Source organism: Rhinopithecus bieti, unplaced genomic scaffold (assembly GCF_001698545.2).
Source record: "Rhinopithecus bieti isolate Rb0 unplaced genomic scaffold, ASM169854v2 scaffold_42772, whole genome shotgun sequence".
Classification (NCBI taxonomy): Eukaryota; Metazoa; Chordata; class Mammalia; order Primates; family Cercopithecidae; genus Rhinopithecus; species Rhinopithecus bieti.
In genome coordinates this window covers 2,072,129-2,085,703 of record NW_016818842.1, presented here as the reverse complement: position 1 = coordinate 2,085,703, position 13,575 = coordinate 2,072,129, and the positions used below count along the sequence as shown (strand labels likewise).

Below are 13,575 nucleotides of genomic sequence, written 5' to 3'. Positions count from 1 at the left end.
TATAATAAAAAAAATAAAATAAAATAAAATAAAATAAAATAAAATAAAATAAAATAAAATACGCATATGAATAAAATCCTATGTTCTAGTGGTAGGATAATTTTTTAATCAAATAAAACACACTAGGACCCTGCTACTTACTCAACTTGTGGTCCACTGAGCAGCAACATTGGCATTACATGAAAATCTATTATTCGAAATAAAACTTCCATGTAAAGTTTGAAAAGCACTGTACTAGGAAATTGTCAAAAGAAGCAGAAGCAGAAGAAACAGAAGAGGTAGAGGAAGAAAAGGAAAGGCAGAGAATAACAGAGAAGAGAATAGAGGGGGCTGGGACAGGATTCCAGGAAAATGTATAACTTGATGAGAAATTAAAATTTCTCATCGAGTAGCTGCACCACTAGAAGGATGGCGGAGCAAGAGCAAAGAAAATTCCCTTTGGCTCCAGAAAAATCTCCTGAAAGAGAGGAAGACTTATCAAGCCCTCGAAGCCACCCAGTCAAAGCAGGCACTTTTGGCAAAGAAGGAGCAGAGGAAAGGAAAAGGGCTCAGATTTAAGCGACTGAAATCATTCCTACATGATTCCTGGCGGCAGAAACATGACAAGGTGCGTCTCAATTAGAAGTGAAACCTCATGCCTTGGAATCGCCAGATAAACACTCGTTGGCCTTTGTTGTATGCATCGAAAGGATTGATGCGTTTACTGGTGCAGAGAACCATTGCAAGACTTCGCCTAAAGAAAATTTTTAGTGGTGTCTTTGTAAAAGTCACCTTCCAGAACCTAAAAACGCTGCATATAGTGGAACCTATTGTGACCTGGGGACTTCCAAATCTGAAGTCTCTCCAGGAACTCGTTCTGAAACGTGGACAAGCCAAGGTCAAGAATAAGACCATCCCTCTGACAACACAGTGATTGAGGATCACCTGGGAAAGTTTGGTGTCATTTGCTTGGAAGACCTCATTCATGAAATTGTCTTCCTGGAGAAGCATTTCCAGGAGATCTCATGGTTCTTGCGCCCTTTCCACCTCTCAGTAGCCCGTCATGCTACCAAAAATAGAGTGGGCTTCCTCAAGGAGATGGGCACACCTCCATCTCCTGGGGGTGTGTGCATCAGTCAGCTCATCCACCAGCTGAACTAGAGGCAGGTGCCAAACTGCAGTAAATTTTTATCAATGAAGTGGAAGCATGTGTTGTTTTTTGGATGGGGGGGCGAGATTTTTATCAAGTATCTTCAGAGAAGATTATTTCCTGCTTTATCTTCAAAAACTGGAAAGGAAGGGTCAAAGGAAAGACAGTGGCTGGCCGGGCGCAGCGGCTCACGCCTGTAATCCCAGCACTTTGGGAGGCCGAGGTGGGCGGATCACCTGAGATCAGGAGTTTGAGACTAGCCTGACCAACATGGAGAAACCCCATCTCTACTAAAGATACAAAAATTAGCCAGGTGTGGTGGTGCATACCTGTAATCCCAGCTACTTGGGAGGCTGAGGCAGGAGAATTGGTTGAACCAGGGAGGCGGAGGTTGTAGTGAGCCGAGATCGCACCATTGTACTCCAGCCTAGGCAGCAAGAGTGAAACTCAGTCTCAAAAAAAAAAAAAAGGAAAGACAATAGCTTACGTTCATGGCAAGCACCTCTCATCAGAGTCCAGTTCCAAGGAAAAATTCCAGCATTTTCTACATTGGCTGCTGCCTCATCTGAAATCACATTTCATGGAAGAAGGAGTCCTGCTTTGTTACATCTTCTATTCTAGGGTTTAATGTTGGTAAATGAGTAACTCTATCATTTGTACAAGGCTCCCTAAGATTCCTGTAGCAGTTGACCCAGCCCAGGGACAGAATTGAATCCAGAGATTCCTGGGGCCTTGAAGAAGACTTGAAATACACATAGGAAGAAAGGCACAAAAATATTCGCTTGTCTCTGAAAAAAAAAATTGTGTCTCAAGTTCCTTCTGTAGTTGATAATTTATTCAGTAATAATTTTACAATTGAAGAATATTCTGACTCTTTCTGAATCTGTCTAGATCGGTTACCTGGATGCTGAAGACTTGAATAAATTTGTTTATTTTAAAAATTCTAGGCCGGGCGCGGTGGCTCAAGCCTGTAATCCCAGCACTTTGGGAGGCCGAGACGGGCGGATCACAAGGTCAGGAGATCGAGACCATCCTGGCTAACACGGTGAAACCCCGTCTCTACTAAAAAAATACAAAAAACTAGCCGGGCGAGGTGGCGGGCGCCTGTAGTCCCAGCTACTCGGGAGGCTGAGGCAGGAGAATGGCGTGAACCCGGGAGGCGGAGCTTGCAGTGAGCTGAGATCTGGCCAGTGCACTCCAGCTTGGGTGACAGAGCGAGACTCCGTCTCAAAAAAAAAAAAAAAAAAAAAAATTCTAGGGCCTGGCGCAGTGGCTCATGCCTATAATCTTAGCACTGTGGGAGGCCGAGGTGGACAGATCACTTGAACCAAGAAATTCAAGACCAGCCTGGGCCACATGGCAAAACACCATCTCTGTTTAAAAATTAGTGTTTTTAAACATCAGTGTTTAAAAATTAGCAGGGTGTGGTGGCGTGCGCCTGTCATCCCAGCTACTTGGGAAGCTGAGGTGGGATGATCACCTGAGCCCAGGGAGGTCGAGGCTGCAGTGAGCCATCATCAGACCATTGCACTCCAGCCTGGGTGATAGAGTGAGACCCCATCTCAAAATATACAATAATAAACAAAAAATAGAAAATTCCCAAAATAAATGAATAATAGAAAATTCTAGTGAAAATAAAAGGGGTTGAGTATAACCGTTGAGTGTCTGCACTGGGTGTTTCTGTCTCATGTAACCAACATAGCACTGTGAGGATGGTCATCCCGGAGACGGGCTATGGTAAATCGTGTGCCCAGGATCCCAGAGTACGTAGGTGGCATATCTAGGTTTTGAACCAAGGTCTGTCGGCCTTTCGTAGCTCAACTGCGTTGTGAGTTTGTTGAATTTCAAGTTCCATGCTTTCCCCAACCAAATCAAAAACCGGAGGGGGAACTGAAAGCTGAGAGCCTAGTAATTGAGAGGACGACTCTGGGAGGTGATGGTATCAAAAAGCTGTCCCGGAAAGCTCTTGTAATTGAGCACACAACTCTGCCCAGAGCTTCCTAGATGCCAGGGCAAAGAAAGATGGGATTACATAGCAAACATAATCGGAAAAAGGAAGCCGATCAGTTTCTCGTTAGTATTTTTCAGCTGGGTGCGATGACCCATGTCTGAAGTCCCAGCATTTTGGGAGACTGAGGCAGGAGGATCACTTGTGGCCAGGAGTTTGACACCAGCCTGGGCAACAGAGAGAGAATCTGTCTCTTCAACAAGAAAATACACGTTTAAAAAATTAGCCAGGCATGGTGGTAGGCGCCTGTAATCCCAGCTACTCAAGAGGCTGAAGCAGGACGATCACTTGAGCCTGAGAGTTCAAGGCTGTAGTAAGCTATGGTTGCACCACTGCACTGCAGCCTGGATGATAGAGCAAGACCCCATCTTTGAAATTTTTTTTTAAAAAGTGCTTTTCCGTGGGCCTTTACACGAGAATCATTGAATAAAGCAATGGGCAGTAGCCCCTGTAGTCAGCAAGTGTTTGTAGAGCGCCATATATGTGCCCAGCTCTCTTCGAGGTGCCGGGACTACTGTCGTGTGTGGAAAAGACCAGCAAGATGAAATATGATGTTGGCCTAGGCCTGGGTGGAGGCGCTGTTTTCAGGAACAGGGGTGTTCCCACAGGTAACCCTTTCTGGGTCCCATCTAGATAAGAGGCTGAGAGGTTCAGGCTCAGTTGTAAATTCTGTAAGGGCATTTCTTTGGGAGGTGTGAGCAAGAGAATAGAATCAGAGTGATTACTTTAACAGGCGGGAGTGAAGCTTGAGAATCTGGCAGAGTGAGGAGCGATCTTATGCCAGAGTGAGAGGCAGCCAGTCCAAAGTGAAGGTTCTGAATCTCTTAGTACCTCCCACGTGCAGTGTCCTGCTTTTTTTCTTTTTCTTTTTTCTTTTTTTTTGTAACACAGGACACTTGCTCTGTCACCCAGAATCATTGCTCACTGCAGTCTCAAACTCCTTAAGCCCTTCCAAGTAGCTGGGACTACAGGCATATGCCACCATGCTTGACTAGGCTTTCTTTTTCCCTTCCCCTTTCCTCAGAGATGGGGTCTTGCTATGTTGCCCAGGCCGATCTCAAACTCCTGGGCTCAAACGATCCTCCTGTTGACCTCCCAAAGTGCTGGAATTACAGGCATGAGCCACTGTACCTGGCCCCCTGCCATTTTTCCTCTGAAATTTGAAAGGATTTCTTGCCCTTTAGTAGGTGATTTCAGGCAGGGCCAAGAGGTCTTCGAAAGCAGCACGGCTCTGTTCCCATGCTCCTTCCTGGCTGAAGGGCCAGTGTGCCGTGCCTTGGAGGGCGAAGCATTGACTCTAGTCTGGGAGATTCTGTTCATTCAGTCATTCAGCAAACAAATACTGAGTGCCGACCGGGCATGGGGGCTCACGCTTGTAATCCCTGCACTTTGGGAGACCGAGACAGGCAGATCACCTGAGGTCGGGAGTTTGAGACCAGCCTGACCAACATGGAGAAACCCGTCTCTACTAAAAATACAAAATTAGCCGGGCGTGGTGGCACATGCCTGCAATCCCAGCTACTCGGAAGACTGAGGCAGGAGAATCACTTGAACCGGGGGGCAGAGGTTGCAGTGAGCTGAGGTTGCGCCATTGCATTCCATCCAGCCTGGGCAACGAGAACGAAAGTCCATCTCAAAAAAAAAAAAAAAAAGCAGCAAATATTGAGTGCCCATGTTATGCCAAGTCTGATGAGCACCAGGGTTACAGGGATGCAGAATAGCTCCACCCGGACATGAGACCAATCCCGTGTCCTTCTGCAGGGGTTATGTCATCTTGGGCAATGCTGTCCTCCGATGATGTGGCCAGGATGTCAGCTGCAAAATCAACCCCAAGTCATCCAGTGAGGCTGCATCTACCTGTAACTTTGCTGTGTCCTGAAAAGGTCTTGAAGGGCAGACAGATGGTTGACAGAATAGCCCTGGAGACCGTTGCCCTGGGTTCGAATCCTGGTTCCACCGTTTATTGATTCCCTGATGTTGGACAAGGAACTTTAACCTTTGTGATAATTACAGCTCCTGTACATCAGAGCAGTGTTGTAAGGATGAAATGAAATAGCAGACTGTCGTATTGTAAGTGCTTACCACATGCTGTTATTACGTGTACATTACATTATAAGAGGGGAAAGTATTCTGTTAGACAACTCACTCTGTTCATTAGTTAAAAACAAGTCAGGGCCGGGCTTGGTGGCTTACATCTGTAATCCCAGCACTTTGGGAGATTGAGGCAGGCTAATGGCTTGAGCCCAGGAGTTTGAGACCAACGTGGGCAACATGGCGAAACCCCGTATCTTTTTTTTTTTTTTTTTTTGAGACAGAGTCTCACTCTGTCGCCCAGGCTGGCGTGCAGTGGCTCGATCTCGGCTCACTGCAAGCTCTGCCTCCTGGGTTCATGCCATTCTCCTACCTCAGCCTCCCAAGTAGCTGGGACTATAGGCGTCCGCCACCACACCTAGCTAATTGTTTGTGTTTTTAGTAGAGACAGGGTTTCACCGTGTTAGCCAGGATGGTCTCCATCTCCTGACCTTGTGATCTGCCTGCCTCAGCCTCCCAAAGTGCTGGGATTACAGGCGTGAGCTACCGCACCCGGCCGAAACCCCATCTCTTACAAAAAATTCACGGGGCTTGGTGGTGAGTGCCTGTAGTCCCAGCAATGCAGGAGACTGGGCTGTGATCATGCCACTGTACAGCAGCCTGGCTGACAGAGTGAGACCCTGTCTCAAAAAAAAAAACCAAAAAACAAAAACCAGGTCAGGAGTAGGGAGTGACTGCTGATGAGTGTGGGATTTCTTTTTGGAGGTATTAAGATGCTCTGGAATCTGGTAGTGGTGATGCTTGCACAGTGGGTGAATATAGTGAAAACCACTGAATTTTACACTTTAAAATGATGAATTTTATGGTGTGTGAATTCTATCTCAGTTCTTTTTTGTTTGTTTGTTTTTTGAGACTGACTCTCACTCTGTGGTCCAGGCTGGAGTGCAGTGGCCCAATCTTATCCCACTACAACCTCTGCCTCCCGGGTTCCAGTGATTCTCTTGCCTCAGCCTTCTGAGTAGCTGGGATTACAGGCACCCACCACCACGCCCAGCTGATTTTTGTATTTTTAGTAAAGATGGGGTTTCAGCATGTTGGCCAGACTGGTCTCAAACTCCTGACCTCAAGTGATCCTGCCTGCCTCGGCCTGAGGCGTGGGCCACTGCTCCCAGTCTGTATCTCAGGTTTCTTTCTCTTCTTTTCTTTCTTTCTCTTTTCTTTTCTTTTCTTTTCTTTTCTTTTCTTTTCTTTCTTTCTTTCTTTTTTTTTTTTTTGACAGAGTCTTGCTCTATTACCCAGGCTGGAGTACAATGGCACAATCTCCACTTACCACAACCTCCACCTCCTGGGTTCAAGCAATTCTCCTGCCTCCGCCTCCCGAGTAGCTGGGATTACAGGCACGCACCGCCATGCCCGGCTAATTTTTGTATTTTTAGTAGAGATAGGGTTTCCCTATGTTGGCCGGGCTGGTCTTGAACTCCTGACCTTGTGATCCACCTGCCTCAGCCTCCCAAAGTACTGGGATTACAGGTGTGAACCACCGTGCCCGGCTTCTATCTCAGTTTTTAAAAATCCGGTTTATAGATCATGAGTTCTTGAGCAACTAGATTCCCACCAGTTGTGCCACCTGTTCCCTGTCACCTTGAGCTAGTCCTGGACACCTGCAGCAGACATACGTTCACTGTGTTTCTGGGCTCCCACACATTTCTAAGCCCTCTTGAAGTTAACTTCGGGTAATGGTCTGTGAGAGGAAGTGATGTATGTCACTTCTGGATGGAACCATTTAAGAGCCAGGACCGGGCCCTCCAACAACCTTCTTCCCATCAGGACGGCCGCGGAAGTTGTACATTGAGGTGGTGGAATGACAAGAGAAAAAGCTGCTTGAACCACTGAGTCACCTTATGGAGGCCAGGGTCCTAGCGGAGTCACCCTGCCCACACTAGACGTTGCTTAGAGTTCAGCGTGAAGCCATGCAATGTGGGTCACTGCCCAGGAGGACTTTTTTCTGGTGCTGTGACCTGGAGGACTTTCCCTCTAGCCTCTCAGACAGGTGTACTATGTGATGTGGTGGGTCTCTTTTCTAACAGGAAGCCCCAGCAGGTGCAGCAGAGCCGTGGTTCTCCCAACCCAAGCACATCTTCACAGCTCGCTGCAGTCAAGTATGCAGCTCTCTTGGTGGTGTCTGACAAATGGAGCGTGAAGCCCTCAGTCTAAAGCAGCATCTTGGGTAACCTAGTGTACCTGTCTCGAGCAGCAGGCATGATACAATGTCAGGCCAGCACCAAAGGATTTTGTCTTCCTTCTAAGACAACATGGGGCAATAGAAAGCTCTGTATGGGCAATCTTGTAAATGGTGTAATAATTATAATGCTTTTATAGACACTGCATGACAGTCCTTTGTCACCATAGCAATGGCATGTAATTATTACTGACTCGTTCATGTTGTGGGTTTTTAGTAACCCTACTACCCACATTCTAGAATTTAAACATGTGCTATGAATATCCAAGCACAGGTCACAGAGATGACCTAGAGCTGGTGCTCAATGCACTTTGTTTTTGAGACTGAGTCTCGCTCTGTCACCCAGGCTGGAATGCAGTGGCGTGATCTCGGCTCAGTGCAACCTCCGCCTCCCAGATTCAAGCGATTTTCCTGCCTCAGCCTCCTGAGTAGCTGGGATTACAGGGTGTGCACCACCATGCCCAGCTACTTTTTGTATTTTTAGTTTCACCATGTTGGCCAGGCTGGTCTTGAACTCCTGACCTCAAGTGATCTTCCCACTTTGTCCTCCCAAAGCACTGGGATAACAGGTGTGAGCCACCATGCCTGGCCTCAATACACAATTGATTGACACCAGCCTTAAATGCATAGCAATGACCTAACACCAAGGTGAAATGCAAGCAACACCGGGGAGGGAATGACCAATATGGTGCCCTCTGAGGCCTCAGCCCATGGGCCATCTGGCCTGTCTGTCTCATTAGTACCATTGTTCCCTGTCAGCTTGTGGAAGAACTGGTTTGAAACCACTTGTTGGGCCGGGCGCGGTGGCTCAAGCCTGTAATCCCAGCACTTTGGGAGGCTGAGACGGGCGGATCACAAGGTCAGGAGATCGAGACCATCCTGGCTAACATGGTGAAACCCCGTCTCTACTAAAAAATACAAAAAACTAGCCGGGCGAGGTGGCAGGCGCCTGTAGTCCCAGCTACTCGGGAGGCTGAGGCAGGAGAATGGCGTAAACCCAGGAGGCGGAGCTTGGAGTGAGCTGAGATCCGGCCACTGCACTCCAGCCTGGGTGACAGAGCAAGACTCCGTCTCAAAAAAAAAAAAAAAAAAGAAACCACTTGTTGGACAGAAGGAAGCCACCGACCAAGACCTGTTCTGTGGGTGAAGCTGTCGCCCAGAGCACCCCCCGTGGCTCTCTGGTCCTCTATGTACTAGTAGAAACTCAGTTTTTGCTGAATGGCACAGCCCACTACTAGCTGAATGTGGGGTGGCAGTAGCCAGCATGAGAACCGCCAAGACCATTGTGAGCCAGGAGTTGGGTCACCCCTTCCTTGTCTAGGGTTGCAACAAGAAGTGAGAGAGAGAGTCCCACAAGGTCTCTACATCTCCCTTTGTAAGTTGTGGAAATTTCAGTAATTTGCTTGGTCCTTAGGTCTTTGAATCTGAATCTATAAAATGGATGAAATAATATTTCTCTAAACAAGTTTATCATATGAATCAAAAGAAATTGTAGAAAGTGCCTAACCAGGGTGCTTGGCATATAGTAGGTGTTGAGTGAATGTTGGTTGCATGGCTTGGCTCCTGCTTAGTGAATCTGCAGTAAACACAGTGCTGTGTAGACTAAGCAGGCCTTTCTTCTACAATTCTGAGTGCTTTTTCTTAAGAACCAAGGGTACTAACCCTTGTTTTAGAGACATTCAGAAACTAATCAGGCGTAGTGGTGTGCGCCTGTAGTCCCAGCTCCTCAGGAGGCTGAGGTCGGAGGAGTACTTGATCCTGAGAGGTAGAGGTTGTGGTGAGCTATGATTGCACTACTGCACTCCAGCCTGGACAACAGAGCAAGACCCTGTCTAAAAAATAAATAGGCCGGGCGCGGTGGCTCAAGCCTATAATCCCAGCACTTTGGGAGGCCGAGACGACGGGATCACGAGGTCAGGAGATCGAGACCATCCTGGCGAACACGCGTGAAAACCCGTCTCTACTAAAAAAAAAAATACAAAAAAACTAGCCGGGCAGAGGTGGCGGGCGCCGTAAATCCCAGCTACTCGGGAGGCTGAGGCAGCGAGAATGGCGTGAACCCGGTGGGTGGGGGGGGAGGGCGGAAGCTTGCAGTGAGCTGAAGATCCGCCATTCTGCACCTTCCAGCCTGGGTAGACAGAGCGAGACTCCGTCTCAAAAAAAAAAAATATAATAATAATAATAATAATATAAATAAATAAATAAATAAATAAATGTAAACACAGAAATAGAAAACATTTATACTGATAGAACTTCTCTCTGTCACCCAAGCTGGAATGCAGTGGCATGATCTCGGCTTACTGCAACCTCCACCTTCCGGGTTCAAGTGGTTCTCGTGCCTCAGCCTCCCAAGTAGCTGGAATTACAGGCGTGTACCACCATGCCTGTCTAATTTTGTATTTTTAGTAGAGACAGGATTTCTCCACGTTGGTCAGGCTGGTCTCGAACTCCCGACCTCAGGTGATCCGCCTGCCTCGGCCTCCTAAAGTGCTGGGATTACAGGTATGAACCACCTTGCCCGGCCCTTATGTATGTATGTATGTATGTATGTATGTATGTATTTATTTTTTTGAGACGGAGTCTTGCTCTGCTGCCCAGGCTGGAGTGCTGTGGCCGGATCTCAGCTCACTGCAAGCTCCGCCTCCTGGGTTCACGCCATTCTCCTGCCTCAGCCTCCCGAGTAGCTGGGACTACAGGCGACCACCACCTCGCCTGGCTAATTTTTTGTATTTTTTAGTAGAGACGGGGTTTCACCGTGTTCACCAGGATGGTCTCGATCTCCTGACCTCGTGATCCGCCCATCTCGGCCTCCCAAAGTGCTGGGATTACAGGCTTGAGCCACCGCGCCCGGCCTATGTATTTATTTTTTAAAGACAGGGTCTTGCTCTGTCACCAGGCTGGAGTGCAGTCTTGGGATCATATCTCACTGTAACCCCCAATTTCTGGGCTCAAGTGATCCCCTCACCTCAGCCTCCTGAGTAGCTGGGACTACAGATGTGCACCACCACACCTCACTGTTTTTTAAATTTTTTGTAGAGATGGGGTTTCACTGTGTTGCCCAGCCTGGTCTCAAACTCCTGGCCTCAATCTATCCTCCCGCCTCAGCCTCCCAATGTGCTGGGATTACAGGCGTGAGCCACTGTGCCTAGCCAGCAACAATATTTATAAGAGCCCCCAAGAGGAAACAATCCAAGTATCCATCACCCACTGAATGGATAGACAAAATGTGGTATATCCATACAATGAAATGTTACTCAGGCATGAAGAGGAATGAAGGGCTGATGCATGCTACAACGTGGATGGACCTTGAAAACATTATTCTAAGTGAAAGAAGCCAGGTACAAAGGGCCACTTATTGTGTGATTTTATTTATTTATTTTTTAATTTATGTATGTATGTATGTATGTATGTATGTATGTATGTATGTATGTATTTGAGACAGAGTCTCCCTCTGTGCCCAGGCTGTAGTGCAGTGGTGCAGTCTTGGCTCACTGCAACCTCCACATCCAAGAGTCAAGCGATTCTTCTGCCTTAGCCTCCCGAGTAGCTGGGATTACAGGCGCCTGTCATCACACCCAGCTAGTTTTTTAACATTTTTGGTAGAGACGGGGTTTCACCACGTTGGACAGGCTGGTCTCGAACTCCTGTCCTCAAGTGAACCTCCCGCCTCGGCCTCCCAGAGTGCTGGGATTACAAGTGTGAGCCACCACACCCAGCCGGTTTTTCCTTTTAAAGCCGTGACCTTATTTTCCCTTCTGGCCTTGGTGTGTGGCCTCTTCCCCACTCTGTCACCTGCCCTTTTGAGTCCCTTTCCATCAGGAAGCCCTCCTTAACCACTACCAGACTCACCCACACATGAACCGGCTCCCGCCATCTGTTTAATGTTGCCAAGGAGATAAAGATTTGTCTTCCACCAGAGAAGGAGAGGCCACTGCTCGATTCAGTTTGCCTTCCCTGCTGGGCACAGGTGTCATGGCCTCCCTTAAGTGCTTATTAATTCCTGTGTTTCAGCTTTCTCTCCTTCCACCTGCTGCTAGGCTTCTGTGTGCACAGTGCTTTGTGGAATTGCTCCTGTCTCTTCAGCTTAGCAGTGTGCCTTGAAGAGGAAGAGCTGCAGAGAAATGTTGAAAATAAATTGCTTTTGAAAAATAATTTGACAGTAAGTCAGGGACCTTAAAAATATTTATTCCCTTTGATTCAGAAATATGTCTAAGACAAATTCAGAAATTCTTTTTTTTGAGACAAATTCTGGCTCTGTCCGCCCAGGCTGGAGTGGAGTGGTGCAATCTTGGCTCACTGCAACCTCCTCCTCCCAGGTTCAAGTGATTCTCATGCCTCAGCCTCCCGCTAGCTGGAACTGCAGGTGTGCACCAACACACCCAGCTAATTGTTGTATTTTTTGTAGAAACAGGGATTTGATGTGTTGCCCAGGCTAGTCTTAAACTCCTGAGCTTAAGCGATTTGCCTGCCTCAGCCTCCCAAAGTGCTAAGACTACAGGCGTGCACCACTGCGCCTGGGCCAGAAATTCTATTTTAAGGAACTTATCAGTGGCTTACAAAGACTTATGTTGAAAATATATCAATCCTGTTTTTCATGACTTTTTTTTAAACAATTTTAATTTTTTTCTGTACTAGAAAATGTACTGTAACTTGACATTGTAATAGTGAAAATATAATGACATTTGAGAATTTATAACGAGAAAATGTTCACAATTTAATATATGAAAAGAAGTAGAACAAAATTATGTGTAGTATAACACCAATCATGTTAAAAACATGGCCGGGCACAGTGGCTAACACCTGTAATCCCAGCACTTTGGGAGGCCAAGGTGGGTGGATCACGAGGTCAGGAGTTTGAGACCAGCCTGACCAACAGTGAAACCCCATCTCTTCTAAAAATACAAAAATTAGCCAAGCATGGTGGCAGGCAACTGTAATCCCAGCTACTTAAGAGGCTAAGGCAGGAGAATCGCTTGAACCTGGGAGGTGGAGGTTGCAGTGAGCTGAGAGATGGCACCACTGCACTCCAGCCTGGGCAACAGCGAGACTCCATCTCAGAAAAGAAAAGAAAAGTATGTCCTGTAATATACATGTAAAAAACTGGTAGAATGAAACCAAATAAGAGTTTGGATTATGTTTTCTTTAATTTTATGCTTTAAAATGTAGCACATTTTCTTCACTAAACATGCTTTTAAATTTTTTAATTGACAAAGTTGTATATATTTATAGTGTATGGCATATTGTTTTGAAGTCTGGTAGAATGGCTCAATTGAGCTAATTAACATATGCATTACCTCACACTTTTCTTTGTGGTGAGAACACTTAAAATCTACTCTTAGCAGTCTTCAAGAGTACAACACATTGCTACTAACTATAGTCATGTTATACAATAAGTCTCTGTTTTTTTTTTTTTTTTTTTGAGCAGAGTTTCACTCTTGTTGCCCAGGCTGGAGTGCAGTGGCACAATCTCGGTTCACTGCAACCTCTGCCTCCCAGGTTCAAGCGATTCTCCCGCCTCAGCCTCTGGAGCAGCCGGGAATACACGCACGTGCCACCAGGCCTGGCTAATTTTTTGTATTTTTAGTAGAGATGGGGGTTTCACCATGTTGGCCAGGCTGGTCTCTTAACTCCTGACCTCAGGTGATCCACCTGCCTTGGCCTCCCAAAGTTCTGGGATTACAGGCATGAGCCACCGCACCCAGCCTCAGTAGGTCTTTTGAACTATATTTAATTTTAACTTTTTGTTTTGAAATAGTTTCAGATTTGCAGAAAAGTTGCAACAGTACCAACAATTCTTGAGTGCCCTTTACCCAGATTTCCCCATTGTTAATATTTTACCATATTTGCTTTATCGATGTGTGTGTGTGTGATATATTTTTTCTTGAACTATTTGAGAATGAGTTGCAGATATGGTGCTTGGTTACCTCTAAGTACTTCAGTGTGTATTTTCTACAAGGCAAGGACAGTTTTTAAAAATTATTTATAGGCCGGGCGCGGTGGCTCAAGCCTGTAATCCCAGCACTTTGGGAGGCCGAGACGGACGGATCACGAGGTCAGGAGATCAAGACCATCCTGGCTAACACGGTGAAACCCCGTCTCTACTAAAAATACAAAAACTAGCCGGGCGAGGTGGCGGGCGCCTGTAGTCCCAGCTACTCGGGAGGCTGA

General features: G+C 46.8%; 1 protein-coding gene and 1 pseudogene across 1 annotated transcript in view; both read left to right on the top strand.

The window, feature by feature from the left end:
• Positions 1 to 13,575, top strand: part of POR (cytochrome p450 oxidoreductase) — a 78,555-nt gene that overhangs the window by 8,070 nt on the left and 56,910 nt on the right. The window lies entirely within an intron of this gene.
• On the top strand, positions 394 to 1,328 carry LOC108518922 (60S ribosomal protein L7-like 1 pseudogene; annotated as a pseudogene).